Source organism: Nelumbo lutea, chromosome 3, assembly GCF_056320005.1.
Source record: "Nelumbo lutea isolate HS-2025 chromosome 3, American lotus-T2T, whole genome shotgun sequence".
In the NCBI taxonomy this organism is placed as follows: Eukaryota; Viridiplantae; Streptophyta; class Magnoliopsida; order Proteales; family Nelumbonaceae; genus Nelumbo; species Nelumbo lutea.
Window position 1 is genome coordinate 11,041,627 of NC_142686.1, and position 16,289 is coordinate 11,057,915.

The 16,289-nt window shown below is 45.7% G+C and overlaps 1 pseudogene; it reads right to left on the reverse strand.

Annotated features, from left to right (window-relative positions):
* Window positions 1–14,732: 14,732 nt before the first annotated feature.
* LOC148862908 (pectinesterase 3 pseudogene) lies at window positions 14,733–16,034 on the reverse strand (annotated as a pseudogene).
* Between the last annotated feature and the right edge of the window lie 255 nt (window positions 16,035–16,289).

Below are 16,289 nucleotides of genomic sequence, written 5' to 3' on the forward strand. Positions count from 1 at the left end.
GTTTATTTAAAATGTATTAAATAATTATTAAAAATATATTGGAATATTTTCAAAATTTTAGGAAAATTTATTACATTTGATAGATTTTGGAAACTATTGAAAAATTATGTAATTTTTATTGTAAATTATTGAAAATTATTAAAGATAAATGAGTATGGGAAAGGGAAAACAGTAATTTGTACCAATAATTACACAAATTATTAAGATAAATTAGTATAATATTAGAAAAAGGAAATTATTGATTAGTTTATATTAGAAAATATAAGATAAATTAGTGTAAACCTGTAAGTAAAGCATTTAAAAAGAAAATAAATTATTTAATAACAATTTAAAAATAAATTTTCAAAATTTTCATAGAATTATATTTTTGAAAATTAAAGACAATTTAGTGTACTTTTAAAAATTTACCATGTGACTGATACTCAATATATCATTTTGATCATTTTTTGTTTTCAAATTGAATATTGGGTTGATGGGAAGTGGGTGCCTTGCTCTAAACCCGTCCAACACTAGGGATGGGGTGGTGAAAAGTTGAGGATTCCCTATCCTTGATGAGGAGTGGGTACCTTGCCCTGAACTTGCCCGACACTAAGGACGAGGCGGGAAAATTCAAGGATTCCCCCCTTTGTAACGGAATAACGGGGAGTGGGTGCCTTGCCCTGAACCTGCCTAATATTGGGGACGGGGTGGGGATGGGGTAAAGTGTCTTGGTGGGTATAGGGATGGGGTGCCCCGCCCCGAACCCGTCCCGTTACCATTCCTATATAATTGTTAATTATTAGTGAAATTAATAAAAACGTTACCTTTCGTAATTATTTTTATTTATTTAAAGTCAATAAAAATTCCATTTAAAAATATTAAAAACAATAACAATTATTAAAATTACTATAAATAATTAATAAAATTAATTTTATTAAAAAATATTTTTTTCATATTAAATTAACAATAATTATTTTTTGTAAATCAACATTAAATAAAAAATAAAATTATTAAAATTTTAAATATTAACAATAACTTTGAATACTTTTAGTTAATTAAAAGAAAATTTTGATTATTAACTTACCAATAAATTAATAGTAAATAAAATTATTCAATCTTTCAGATTGTCCGATGCTTCTCATAGGTCCCCACTAGTATATATTAAAATAAAGGAGTCTAAAAATTTTCTCATTTTTTCAAATTTTTTTATTCTCTTTTTTTAATTTTTTCATTCCACCTAATTTTCTTCAATCTAATCACGATTTGGAAACACCGAGGAAACTATCCAAAAATATAAATGAATAATAATCTTATCATAAATCACGATTTCGAATCGTGATATACGAGGAAATTCTCCTAGTTACTTGCTTTCTTCCCAAACTTCTCTCTCTCTCCTAAAATCCTCACAAAAGAAAGGCTTCATTGATCTGCAAAAACATAGGCATTGTGATCTTTGAATCTCCCTATAAAAGGCTTCATTCATTTGCAAATACAATGACAAAGAGCTTCATTGATCTGCAAAATCAAGAGCGGAGAACAGTTGTTTTCTCAATGTCTACAACCGGAGGTCCAGAACACGGTTTCTACTGTCTTTTCACTCTGCCAGGTATGTCTTCCAACCCTTCCTATTATAATTTTTTAGATGACTTAGGTACCTAACTTTTTTTGAGTCCATTTGAAACAAAACAGGGGATTTTTATTAAAAAACCATTTGGAATGAAACTCATGGGGTGTGATTTGGTCCAACCTCGCAGCATGGGTACACGTGGATATGACCTTGTTCAAATACCGACTCAAAATGACAGTGCAATGAGTGTGAGCACAACTTGGAGGGAAAGTCCCACCGAGTTCAGCACGGCAAGTCGGTAGGTAAACTACTCGCCGGAAGCCACTTTACCCGCACCTCCTTCTTGGGGTTAAGGCACTTCGGGGGTCCCAAGTTCGAGGCGCCCAAACCCCTTTTAAGACCCGAGCTCCTCCCAATGGACCTCGGGTCACTCCCAGGCAAGAACGCACTGATCCTTCTTCGGACACCCTGAGGCACAGACACCTCGGGTCAGCTAGCTCGGCATAACCGGCTACAGGCAGCCCGTCATTCAAAGGACAGCCCGGCTCAGGGTAATTCACGGGAGGGTAGTTCAATATACCACAGGAGGGCTTCCTGCTCGACCGCCGTACCCGACAAATCTGTGGACAGCAGGCATGTCCCTCGTGCCACGCCTACCACCTTTAGAAAGGTGTCCCGCACTTGACACACACGTATCCTACAACGACGGCCCCGCGCGTGCCACCTCAGCCTTGCTTGTAACAGCTGTGGTAGACTGACAGTGGCAGTTATACCTGCCCTGTCAGAAGTCAGAGGGCCTGAAGCAACGGAATTCAGTTATAAGGGGCTTATTCTTAAGGAACAAGGTATCTTCGAATCATCTGCGCAACCTGCACTCTTAGCCTTCATTTTTTCCTTTTGTTTCTTGCACACAATACTAACTTAAGCATCAGAGTGTTTCCACCGGGAAACCCTCCAGGAGTTCTTCCTCTTTCCTCTCGTCTCAGGTACCTCTCAGGAGCCACGCGAGCGCCAGTTAAGAGTGACCGGATTGCGCCGCATCATTTGGCGTCGTCTGTGGGAAACGCTTTAAAAGGCCTTTCTCTCTAAACTTTCGCATTTATGTTCTTCCTTGAAACAATCCAACGCTCATGGCTTCCTCTAGCAATGCCAGATGAAGCGTGGAAATGGATAACTCCAGGGAACAACTTCAGCTTCCTACTGTCTGTATTGGACAGTTCACCGTCCCCCTCTCAGCAGACGGGATCCCTAGCTTGAATGTGCCTCTCACAGTGGCACCTGTCATCGCCCCGCTCCCTGCTACACTTGGAGCGACGTTCACCGAACCTTCAGTTGTGCCCCTAGCGGCCAGCCCACACCAACTAGAGGACTTGATGCAATACATGCGGGCCATGCAGGCCCAAATGCAACAGTTCCAGCAACTTCAGTTCTATCAACAACACGTACTGCACCAGGTCTCCCAGTATCAATATCGACATCAGTTCCCCCAGCTGCCTCAACCTCAACTTCAGCCGCAGTTCCAGCCTCGGCACCCAGCCTCGCAGCAAGCTAAGTCTTGCCACCAGGACGAGCACCCTGTTGGCCAAGGAGAGGCCCTCCAAAACCTCCCTAAAAACCAAGCTCCCCAAGCGGTAGACGAGAGAGACCGGCTACCCCGGTCACACCGCGGGCGAACAAGTCCAGAGGACCCCAACTCGTCAGGTCTACATCACCTCGACAGTCAAAGTTTGGAACCCCGATCCTTGAAAACCGGTTCGAGATCCTAGCAACAAACTCCAAGCAAGACCCCTCTGTCTGCAGCCATCACCAACAGACCAGGCTACTTCTTGTGCAAGCATTCTGGACAGCGCAGAGGTGAGCAGCACGAACGCTGAGCCCACCAAGAAGCAGAGACGCCGCCTCCAAGCTCGTCGATCTGTCACCTGCGATTTTCCCGAGTTCATGGGCAAAGAAGAGGTAAGCTCGGCCAAAGTCAAAGCTCCCCTCCTCTCGGTTCCATCCCCCCTGTCTTCCGAACTCCTAGCAGTCCCAATGCCCAAAGACTTCAAGCTCCCCCCTCTTGACGAATATGATGGGTCGTTTGACTTGAATGATCATGTAGATGCCTTTCAGTCACAAATGCACCTGGTGAGAGCTAGTGAGTCGGGAATGTGCGTGGCCTTCTCCACTACTTTTAGAGGAGCAACCCGCACGTGGTACCGAAATTTGGCACCTGGGTCGATAAAAAGTTGGGCGCAGTTCACACAAACCTTCAGGTCCCACTTCGTCACTAGCAAACGGTGCCCGCGAACTGAAGAAAGCCTCCTCAGCATAGTATAGAGAGAGGGAGAGTCCATCCGGGGCTATATCAAGCAGTTCAATGATGCATGTATGCAAATACCGTGCCTGGACCCCGCCGTACACCTTGCAGTAGCCAAGAAGGGCATGGCACACAAAGAGTTCAAATGGCACATGGCCGTTAACCAACTAGCGACCATAACCTAGTTTCTGAAGCTTGCGGACAGGTTCATAGCCACCGAAGAGGAGATCAACCAAAAAGGCGAGGGCGCGCCCAAAAAAAGAAAGAGGGAAGAAGAGCTTTCCAGTCAAGGAGACAGCCGAAAGAAAAAGGACACAGCTCGGGGGGCAAGGCCATGTCAATTATTCTGACCTCCTGTAGCGGACTGAGCTGATTACACCCCATTGAACGCGAAGTGGGCTGAAATCTTGATGGCTATCAAAGACGCCCCGTACGTGAAGTGGCCACTCCGTTTGAGGGGGAATCCCAATGAAGGAAATAAGAATTTGTATTGCAGTTTTCACAAAGATCATGGTCACAGTACCGAAAGTTGTAAAAACCTCCGCGACGAGATAGAGGAGATCATCTGCCGTGGGTATCTAAGAAACTTTGTACAGAATAATAATAATAATAGTAATAAAACAAGTCAGCAAGGGAAGCACGGTAAGGATGCTCCCGTGTCCAACAATAGGCCGACCGAACAACCGTAGAGGCAACCTCTGGAGGAGAGGCCAGTTCGGGGGACCATCCACATGATAGTGGGAGGTTTGATCGTCGCGGGTTGCACTTCAGCTGCAGCTCGGACGTTGGTTCGTGAGGCCACCCGGGAGGAGCAGAACCCCCCAAAGCGGCCGAGGACAGAATAGCCAATTTTCTTCACAGAAGATATGGTGCGAGGGGTCCACTACCCCCACGATGACGTGCTCGTAATAAAGCTAAGAATCAATGACTTCGAGGTTAGGCGCGTACTCGTCGACTCAGGTAGCTCAGCCGACATCCTCTTCAAAGTTGCATTTGACCAGCTCCAGTTGCAGAGAGGCGACCTGAAGCCCGCAGACACTCCTTTGGTAGGCTTCAGCGGAGAAGAAGTCAGGCCCCTTGGGAAAGTCGGCACGTGGCCTTGTGTGGTCAGATTCAAGCACGACTTCCTGGTGGTCGCGACCCCCTCCCCCTACAAGCCATAATAGGTCGACCGATCACCCATGTCCTACGGGCGGTGGTCTCCACTTACCATTTGGCTATGAAGTTTCCAACAGACTTCAATGTGAGGGTAGCGCGGGGCGACCAGCTCGAATCCCGGTCGCCGCCCTGAAAGGAGAAACCAAGGTAGCCGATGACCTCGAGCGGGAGTGGCCTAAGGAGTAAGGCGAAGAACGAGCTATGCCCAAAGAAGAAACAATCGCGGTTCTGACCTCAGCAGTAGACCCAGCTCGGACTCTTCAGATCAGCGCTTCTGTCCAGGAACCTCTCCGATCTGAACTGGTAAGTTTCTTACTTCAAAATTTATATATTTTTGCTTGGTCCGCAGCAGAGATGTCCAGTATAGACCCCGAACTCATAACTCACAAACTGAATACCGATCCTGTAGTTAGAACCGTTAGATAGAAGAAACGCAACCTAGCCCCAGAGCGGTGGAAAGCGGTCGACGAGAAGGTCGAAAAACTCCTCGCAGCTGACTTCATAAGAGAAGTCCACTACCCAAGTTCGGTAGCCAACCCCATCCTGGTAAAGAAGGCCAATGACAAGTGGCGCATGTGCATCGACTACACCAACCTGAACCGGTGTACGAGACCTCAGGGCACGAGTTGCTAAGTTTCTTGGACGCCTATTCGGGCTATAACCAAATCAAGATAAAGACTGCCTTCATCATGGAATTCGGCCTATACTATTACAAGATTATGCCCTTCGGGTTGAAAAACGCAAGGGCAACCTTTTAAAGGCTCGTAAATATGTTGTTTGTGCCGTTAATTGGCAGAAAAGTAGAATGCTATGTAGACGACATGGTCGTCAAAACTCAATTCTCACATGAATTAATACAAGATTTGCAATCTGTTTTTGAAATTCTGCGTAAGTTTAATATGAGACTAAGCCAAAATAAGTGTGTGTTTGGTGTGACCTCGGGCAAGTTCCTAGGATACATCGTTAACTAGCGTGTCATCGAAGCCAACTTGGATAAAATTAAGGCCATTTTTTATATGAGACCACCCTGAAAGTTGAAGGAGGTTTAGAGGTTGAATGGCCGCATAGCCACCCTGAGCCGCTTCATGTCTAAACCGGCGGACCGTTGTCTATCGTTCTATAAGGCAATTAAGAGCAAAGGTTTTGAATGGACCCAAGACTGCCAGCTCGCATTCGACGAGCTCAAGAAATACATCGCTAGTGTGTCGACCTTAACCCGGCCCGAGGAGGGCAATGTTTTAGAACTGTACCTCTCGGCGAGCGACGAAGTGGTCAGTTCGGTACTAATAAAGGAAGTAGATCGGATCTAGCGACCTATCTATTATGTTAATAAAGTATTGTAGGGAGCAGAAACGAGATACCCGGAGATGGAAAAGCTAGCATGCGCACTGATAATCGCAGCTTGGAAGCTCCGCCCGTACTTCCAAGCTCATACTGTTATCGTCCTCACCAACAAACCTCTGAGACAAGTATTGCTTAAGCCCGAGGTCTCTGGTCGATTGACGAAGTGGGCTGTTGAGCTCAACGAGTATGACCTACGACCTCCAGTACAAGCCACGAACTACCATTAAGGCCCAAGCCTTAGCAGATTTCATAACCAAATGCACATTCAACTCCGAAGTCCCTAGGCCGGTTGAGCACAAGGCTCCCAGCTCGGGTGAGCCCGAAGCTCCCGGGTCGGTTGAGTCTGAACCCCGTAAGGTAGCAGCCAGTGTGGCACCTCTCCTAGCTCGGCCAACTGCGAGCTGGGATGAGGAGCCCTGGATCCTTCACATAGATGGCTCCTCGAACCAACAGGGCAGCAGTGCCGGAATAGTTCTGCACGGCCCAAGCGGTACGAAACTGGAATACGCGCTACGCTTCGAGTTCGCGGCGTCTAACAATGAAGCAAAGTACGAGGTGTTGATAGATGGACTAGCCATAGCCAGAGAAGTAAAAGCAAAGCACATTGTTATCTACAGCGACTCCCAGCTCGTGGTTAACCAGGTCACCGCCAAGTATGAAGCTCGCGAGCCAACCATGATTGCCTACTTGACCAAAGTTAGAGAGGCCCTGCTTGACTTCCAGTCACACTTCATCAGACAGATCCGTAGGTCGAAGAATGCTGAGGCTGACGCCCTGTCCAAGTTAGCCAGCACTAGTGACATCACCATGAGAATCATGTACATAGAGGACCTGTCTTGGCTTAGCATTCTCAGGAGGGCAAAGGAGGTCGGTCCCGTCGTTCAAGTATAGCCGAGCTGGATTGACCCACTCACGAGCTTCTTGTTACACGGGACCCTCCTTGCAGATCGCAATGCAGCCAGAAGGTGCAACGCTAGGCAGCCAAATACGTCATGATAGACGAGCGACTGTACAGGAGATCCTACACGCTCCCCTATCTACGTTGCTTGCGGCCTACTGAAGCCGAACTCGTACTCCGCGACACTCATGAGGGGTTGTGCGGTGGACACTTGGGGGGCAGAGCCCTTGCCCAGAAAGCGCTTCGACAAGGGTATTATTGGCCAACAATGAAGGCAGATGCCATTGAACTCGTTAGAAAATGTGACAAATGCCAGAAACATGCCAATATTCACCACCAACCCATTGCCGACCTCAAGTATCTCACCAGTCTGTGACCCTTTGCACAATGGGGCATCGATCTACTTGGGTCATTCCTGCCAGCAACGGGTGGAAGGAAGTTCTTAGTGGTAGCAGTGGACTATTTTACCAAGTGGGTAGAAGCCAAACCCCGCGTAACGATAACAGCCCGAAATGTCCAAAATTTCTTTTGAAAAAACATTATATGCCGCATCGGATTACCTCGGGTATTGATTTCCAACAACGACAAACAGTTTGAAGACACCAAATTCCAAGACTGATGCCAAGACATGGGAATCCGACAGAACTTTACTTCAGTCGCACACCCTCAAGCAAACGGTTAGGCAGAAGTCACAAACAGAGTCATCCTCCGCGGATTAAAGGCACGGTTGGACTGGGCTAAAGGATCGTGGGCAGATGAACTACCCAGTGTTCTATGGGCATACTGGACCACGGAGAAGACCGCCATGGGAGAAACACCCTTCAATCTCACCTACGACACTGAAGCAGTGATTCCCACAAAGATCGAAGTGCCTACGCTACGATTAGAGGCATACAGTGATCAGACAAACGAAGATGAGCTATGTACCAACCTTGATCTACTCGACGAAGTAAGGGACCTCGCGTACATTAGGATAGTAGCCTACCAGCAGAGAGTAGCCCGGTACTATAACGCTAGGGTCAAGAAGCGGAATCTCCGCATTGGCGACCTGGTCCTTCGTAAAGTTATGGTGCCTGAGCCCAGCGCTGGCAAGCTCAGGTCCAACTGGGAAGGCCCTTACCGAGTGAAATGAGTGCTCGGGGAAGGAACATACGAGCTCGAGACCCTCGAAGGGAAGCAAGTACCTCAGGCATGGAATATTGTCAACCTAAGACAATACTATCTGTAAGAATCGAGTAGGCCACGAGCTACTCCCAAAGCCTAAGGGCCAGAATACCGAGCTAATATGGCCTCGGTATAATAGGACCCAGTCGCCTCTACAGCATGGGCAGACTCCGAGAGTGAGCCACGAGCCACTCCTCCAGCCTAAGAGCTGAAACAATGAGCTAATGAAGAAGCCTCAGCAACACACAAAATTGAGACACCCCATCAACATGAACCAAGTACTTGCAGCGCAGGTGCAGGCGGCTCAGGCACGAACCTTACAACAAATAGCTAGCCCTGGAGTGCAAAAAGTTGGACCCACTGAGGATAATAGACGACAACCTACTCGGGTGCAGACAGGTCGGGCGTGCACCCTACTATGTCCCTCACCCCGACGTACACGAGGCTACCCCTACTAAATAGTTCGGGCCCACGATGGCCGTTAAAGAACACTCACTTTGGAAGTCCAACTCGACAGGTTGACAGCTTGGGGTGAGATAATCGTTTCGACAAAAATGAATTGCACAAACTTTTGACAAAAGGAAAAAATTTCTTCATTTCAGAAAACTCGTTACATAAATTTCATTAAGAACGCCTTGATTACAATAAAGAAAAAGGGAAAAGATTAAGTTACAAGTAGAAAGAGCAAACTACTTCGGGAGCTCGTCGCCTCTATCTAGGACCTCCTCAGGGACAGTATCTAGACCAGCATCCTCTGCTTCATCTTCAACGCCCTCATCTTCGGAATCGGGGTCATCTTTTGACTGACGCACGATGTCGTCAGTAATTCGCGAAGTAGTGATGGCGCTCGTGTCCAGCTCGGGGTAGAGGTGCCTGATCAGCCACCGACTGAGCTTGAATCCTTTACGGTAGGCCTCTGTCATCGCGTCGTCGAATCTTGAAGAGTTGACGTAGTCAATGACGGCTTGAGTCTTGGTCTCCTCAAGAGCACCCTCGAAAATTGCAGTCTTCTCCCTTATGTCCTCCTGGAGGTACCCCACTTCATGCTCCAACTTCCCCTTTGCCTCCTTGAGGCCTTGCGCCTGGAGCTTCAAGGCATCCCGCTCAGCCTTGAGGCTGCTCACCTCGAGCCTTAAGGCCTCCTGGCCGACCTTGAGGCCATTCACCTCGGCCCTCAATTTGTCTTTGTCTCGGGCCAGCTCCCCCTTCTCTACCATTAACACCTCGACGAAGCTCTTTTGAGCCAAGGCGTCACTCTCCAGGCGGTGAACCTGACAACGAGCTGCCCTCAACTCAGTATGGGCTGCAGGAGATGACTTCTCAGCCTCCAGAGCCCGCCTCAGGTGTCGATCTGATTGAAGGGTCAAGGCCCGAATTGCGGTGTTCACCTACAAAAGGGAAACCAGTAAAAAAAAGAGAGAGAGAAGATGAAGAAGAAAGAAGAAGAAAGACTCGCCACCATAGTATGAGTGGCAGCTCGGGCGTTGAGCTGACCAGGAGTGAGTTCGGCCCAATTGTTGACCTCCCCCGAGCATGCAACCAGCTTGCTCTTCTTCAGGCTGCACTAGGGGTTCAGGACAGTTTGTCTCCCCTGACCCTCAGAGCTGGAAGCCGTCATCTCCACATCACGAGTGGAACTCTCAGAGGCCTCGGCAGCAACTTCGGCAAGATGAGCCCCGGCAGCAGCAGCGTTGGCCTCAGCAATGCTTTCACCAGTAGGTTTGGTGGGCTTGGCAACAGGCTCAGTGGGCTTAACGGCAAGTTCCGCCATCACCTCGGGCCCCTTAGGCATGGCCCCTTCTTCCAAGTCAACGATGGGCATGGCTACCACCTTGGGCCCTGAGACAGAAGTCTGCGGAGGTTGGGGCTCGGCTGAAGCTTGCGGGGACTCAACGGGCGCCTTCTTGGCTATGCGTTTCTTTCTCTTCATTTGGTAGAAGAGCTTCTGATTGTCTATTCTCTCCACCTCCATGGGACCTGCAGTGAAACACGACATCAGCAAACCGAAGCAAACATATAAACGGAAAGCCGAAGTGGGGGAAAACCTACCCGGGCTCAAGCTCGCCTGGACGAGCTTATCCTCAGAAGTGAAGTCTTTATAATTAAACTCGAGCTGAGCCAGTGACTGGAGCACCTTCTTGGTCTTCCCGTCTAGGATGACACCAGGGTCTTGAACATCTATCCTCCAATCAGTGGGGAAGGACCATCCCGTACTACTCCAGACTACGAAGTAGTCCCACTTCCAAGATGGGACTTTGCTCGGGAGCTTGTGCATGAGTTTGAAACCCGGGTGGGGGGCAGGTAATAGGACCGCCTATGCTCAGGGTGAGCGCTCTTCTTTATAGCCAAAATTGTATTGAGAACATCTGAATCTATAGAGAGGGAGTGATCGAAGCAAAGAGAGATGGACCCCACCACATTCCTTATGGAGTTTGGGTAGAGTTGGTCCAGGGTGATGTTGAAGTGTACCAACACCTCAACGATCAAAGGGTGAAGAGGAAGTCGGAGCCCGGCTATCAGTTGTTCCCTAAAGATCACGAACTTATTGGGACCGTGCTTCCATGGGAAGTTGCCGGTGGGAAGGCTATATAAGTATTCCTTAGGGAGGCGGAACCTCTGTATGAGCTCCTGAAGCCTCTCCGAAGTCATTATGGAAGGCCCGAACTGATTTGGTTCCCGACCTCGGTGGGAGGTGGACGCCAGATGACCCGAAGCCACCCGTACTTCGGATGGCTGGGCATCAAAGGAGACACCCCGAGACGAGGTACCTACCTCGGGCTCGTCGATAAGACTGTCTACACTAGACGACATAGCGAAATAAATGGAAGAAACAAATTGAAAAGGGAAGGAAGCTCGGGGGGACTCACCAAAGGAAATGCGACCGGACTGGGAGAACAGGACGAACCGGAAGACTTGAGCTAAGAGACCTCCGACGCGAGCTCAAACGATAATGACGAGAGCTTGGTGGCGAAGAAAATGGCCAAGGGTTCCCTTATTTATAGCCAAGGCTGCGGGTTCCTCGAGGCGAAAACGGTTGAGCGCGTTTTTGACATCTGCGAAGTCCAAATCGCGTGAGATCCGCGCATAACCCAGACATGACTTGAGTATTTTCTGATTAAACCGGGCACTAGACCAATCTAGCTGGATGGAGCACGTAACAAAGCGGCATGAATACCGATGCCAAATCCACCCGGTGCGTCATGACCTCCCCGCATTGGCTCACCGCCGCCAGCGCAGGGAGTGGGGGGCAATTGATGGAGGGTGATTTGGCTCGACCTCACAACACGAGTACACGTGGGCATGACCTTGCTCAAATAGTGACTCAGCATGATAGTGCAACGAGCGTGAGCACAACTCGGAGGGAAAGTCCCACCAAGTTCAGCTCGGCAACTCGGTAGGTAAACTACTCGCCGGAAGTCGCCTTACCCGCACCTCCTCCCCGGGGTTAAGGCACTTCGGGGGTATCGAGTTTGGGGCGCCTAGACCCCTTTTAAGACCCGAGCTCCTCCCAATGGACCTCAGGTCACTCCTAGGCAAGAACGCATCGATCCTTCTCTGGACACCCCGAGGCACAGACACCTCGGGTCAGCTAGCTCGGCATAACCGGCTACAGGCAGCCCGTCACTCAAAGGACAGCCCGGCTCAGGGTAATTCACGGGAGGGTAGTTTGGTATTCCACAGGAGGGCTTCCTGCTCAACCGCCATACCCGACAAATCTGTGGACAGTACGCATGTTCCTCGCACCGTGCTTGCCACCTTTAGAAAGGTGTCCCGCACCTGACACACACGTATCCTGCAACGACGGCCACGCACGTGCCACCTCAGCCTTGCCTGTAACGGCTGTGGCAGACTAATAGTGGCGGTTATACCTGCCCTGTCAAAAGTCAAAGGGCCTGAAGCAACGGAATTCAGTTATAAGGGGCTTTTCTCAAGGAACAAGGTATCTTCGAATCATCTGCGCAACCTGCACTCTTAGCCTTTGTTTTTTTCTTTTGCTTCTTGCACACAATACTAATTTAAGCATTAGAGCGTTCCTACCGGGAAACCCCCCGGGAGTTCTTCCTCTTTCCTCTTATCTCAGGTACCTCTCAAAAGCCATGCGAGCGTTGGTTAAGAGTGACCGGATTGCACCGTATTAGAAACAAAAGATTTTATTGGCTGAACTAGTTTTTGTTGGCCAGTTTTGATACAAATAACCGTGATCGCTACATCGAGCGACCACTGTAGCTCGATTCGGGTCAAGAAGAAAGTTTGAACACTTTTTGCAAAGATTCTAAGGCTCAATTTGGATACATATAAAATAATACAAAATACAAAGTTTTGCACTCTCCATACTTGTATTTATACTCCTTCCGAACTGAGCCTATGATGAAAAGTGCATAGATTATTTCTAAGATTGTATATGTAATGTACGTTTCATTATTTCTTATTCTTTTTTAACTTCATTTTAGGCTTTTTAGCCATTAATTTAATAAACCAAGTTCCACTATCGATCGGTTGTTGTTGACATAAACTTCATTGGGTCTTACTAGCCCAAATCTGCAGCTTTGTTGATTTAGGTCAATGTTCATATTGACTGAATGGAGTTTTGGACCTGAGTTGGGATCTTTTAGATGCCAAATGTTAGGTTCTTAACTTCTTATTGCCCAAAACCACTGTTGTGTTTGATATATCGAGCAAACACTGTAGCAGCTAGGCGGGTTAGGAAGAAACTTTTAATGGGTCGGATTATGCGTGTATATGGTCCAAATTTGACCCCTATCCATTAATTAACAATGGATTGATTTTAAATAACATGTCTGTCCTTTAAAATTTTAAATACATCAACCGGTTGGTCTTCATGAACTTAAACATTAACATTAAATAAAACTAAACTATAAATAGTAATTTTGCTAAATATTAATGATAATTTATATTAATTAATTAAAGTAATTATATATTTTGATAATTTTAACTAACAATCGTTTTGTTAATTTGGTAACAACTAAGGGGGTGTTCTTTTTTGGGATTTTGAGAGGGGAAAAGTTGGTTAATGGGATTTTGGTTCCCATTGTTGAAGAATTCCATATTCTTTTTTTCAAATTTATGTGAGGATTAATGAAAGTTTATTTTCCTGGGTACAAGTGATGCCCATCTCCTAGGTGGGTAAATAACTTTCCCACCTAGGGGAAAGTTGTCAACACTTGAATGGAACAAAAATACCCTTTTTAATTATGGATTTTTATGGCTAGAATGGTCATTGCTTTATTTACATGAAAAATAGAAAAACATGGGGTAAGTAACTTACTGAAAAGTGAATGGGGCTTAAACATTACTAATAATTTATATTCATAACTAATTGAAAATATATTAATTAATAGTAATTTTGTTAAATATAAAGTTATAAACAATAATTAACAGCAATTTCTGTTAATTAATTAAAAAAACTATCTAATTTAATAATTTTAACTAACAATAATTTTGTTATTATTTAATAAATTTACAAAATTGTACTTTAACAATTTAAAATCATTTAAATTCCATTTAAGAAAACAAATAATAATAAAAATTTATATCAATAAACATTACTAATAAGTTGGAGAAAATGCAAAAAAATGCAGAAATTTCCAAGAAAAATGAGCATTTTGATAGAAAATATAGGGAAATTCAAAGAATTGCAAAAAGCTGCAACAACTTGCATAAAAAATGCTGAAATTTGCAATAACATTCAAGTTACTTAATTTAATTTAATCCTTTAAATACATTACTTAAACCTCCCCCTTATTTTAATCATCTGAAAATGCAGAATTGAAAATCAGGTCCCTGTGAATTCGTTAATAGTAAATTTTATAAGAAATTAGTTAGATTTCATTTAATTAACAGTAAATTAGTTAATTTTGTTAATAATAACAATTAATAGTGAATACTATAATTTTTAATTCCGTTAACGATAAAGAATAACAACAATAAAATAAAAATTAATAATAAGTTGAATTAATAAAATACTTTAAATTAACATAAATTAAAAACTAATACAATTTTATCTAACAATACATAACTCAAAATTAATGTTTGGATTGAAATTGGTTTAACTCAGCCCAACTAAAAATGTTATAAAGCTTCATCTCAATTTTTTTAACAAAACCTGTACATGACAGAGGCCAGTGAATTGATGTCAAATTACGGGCAGGATGTGATTTCTAGGGGGAGAGGGTTAGTAGTAGGAGGGCTGAAATTCATAATTGTGCATGGGATGTATCCGTACTTCTCCGTATTTTTTAATCCCCATAATACCTTTATAACTACTATTTGGATGAAAAAAATACTATTCATTTTCCCCTACCTCACGATACACATACAGCGGCGATAAACCCCGTATCGGAATGGGATCGTGAGGCTACTAAACGTCGAGAATAGAAGGCAGAAGTTAATTTAATTAAATGAAAAAAGCAGAAAAGGTAAGTGTTCTTCCGGCTCCCTGTAATGATAGTGTTCTTCCTCCCATCTCCCTCAAACATTATATTCTTCTTCTTCAACACATCCACGTCCTCCCTATAAACTCCTGCCTTTATCCTTATTATATACCTCTTATTACTATTATTCGGCGCCGCAGTCACTGCCGCCGACACCGTCTTATAATTCCCACTTCCATCAGAAGCCACCATAACATCCGGCGTCAACGTCGACGCCTGCAACAGCCTCCAGTCTCCCGTCGACAACCACCCCGGGAACCCATCCATCTCTCCACTCTCCCCGAGTTTTCTCCCTATCTTAAGTCTTTCCTTGGCCATGTCAGTATCCGTCATGCTCTTGATCATGGCTAATGCGTTGCTACACATGTGGTACACATGTTCTTGACCCTTTAACAAAGCGTTCCTTACTTCCTTGTCAGCCTAGTCATGTGAGAAGCCACCAATGCAGGTCTCTTGATTGATCATGGCGGCACTGAGGAGTATCTTGAGGTCCTTTGCTGGGCTAAGGAGTTCTTGTTGGGATACTGTTTGAGGTCCTCGGCTGTCTCGTGCAGCTCGTCAACCATCTCGAGACAGTCATGGAGGGCTGTCTTTTCATGTTCGGTCAGTGAGTGAGGCGCTTTTTTATGGTGAAGTAGTTGTGCTCAACGGCTGTGATGGTAATGTTGTTAGGTTTTCAGCGGCACCGGGGATAGGTTGATAGGTTGATATAGGTTGTGCTCAATTACGTCTTTTTGGGTTAATAGGTTGTCAGCTGCACCGGGGACAGTGGCGAAGGCTGAGTGGCAAAGGTCCGGGTATAAGGTACTGCTGCACGAGGATTTGAGGATGGCATGGGCTGAGGAGGGTATTTTGCTGGACTTTTTTCGTGATGCAACACCAACGACGACGCCGATAACAGAGGCAACGAGGAGAAAGAGGAAGAGTTTCTTGTTCTTGTTTGAGATGGAAATATGGCTGCCGGAATCTGAAGTTCCGGGAAGTGATTCATTAATGTCGGCCATTTTGGGACTAAGAGAGGAGAGGAGTGAAAGGCTGACCCAGTGAAGTGAAGATGCAAAGGTTGGCTCTATGGGTTCTTAGTAAATCTTAACAGCTGGGACTGGTCGTATGCTTATCGTTAAGCCCTTTATCGGCGTCACCGGCGAGAAGGTCGGAGAAAGAAGAACTCATGAATTGGTTAGAGAATGAGAAGGGTGTTGGATGAGAATTCTCAGATGTCTCTAAGCTCCCAGATGAAGAAGCCATGAGAGAGAGGATGAAATGTGAGATGGGCGGTGAAACACCCTGTTGAAAGGAGAGTAAAAGGAAGTGCAAAATAGTCACGTCCCCAAGGTCCGAAGCATTTTCTGAGAGGTAGGTTGGGAAGATCAACCGTGTTTTTCTTCCAATTGTATGAATAGTCATTATAAGGATACTATGGGGTCT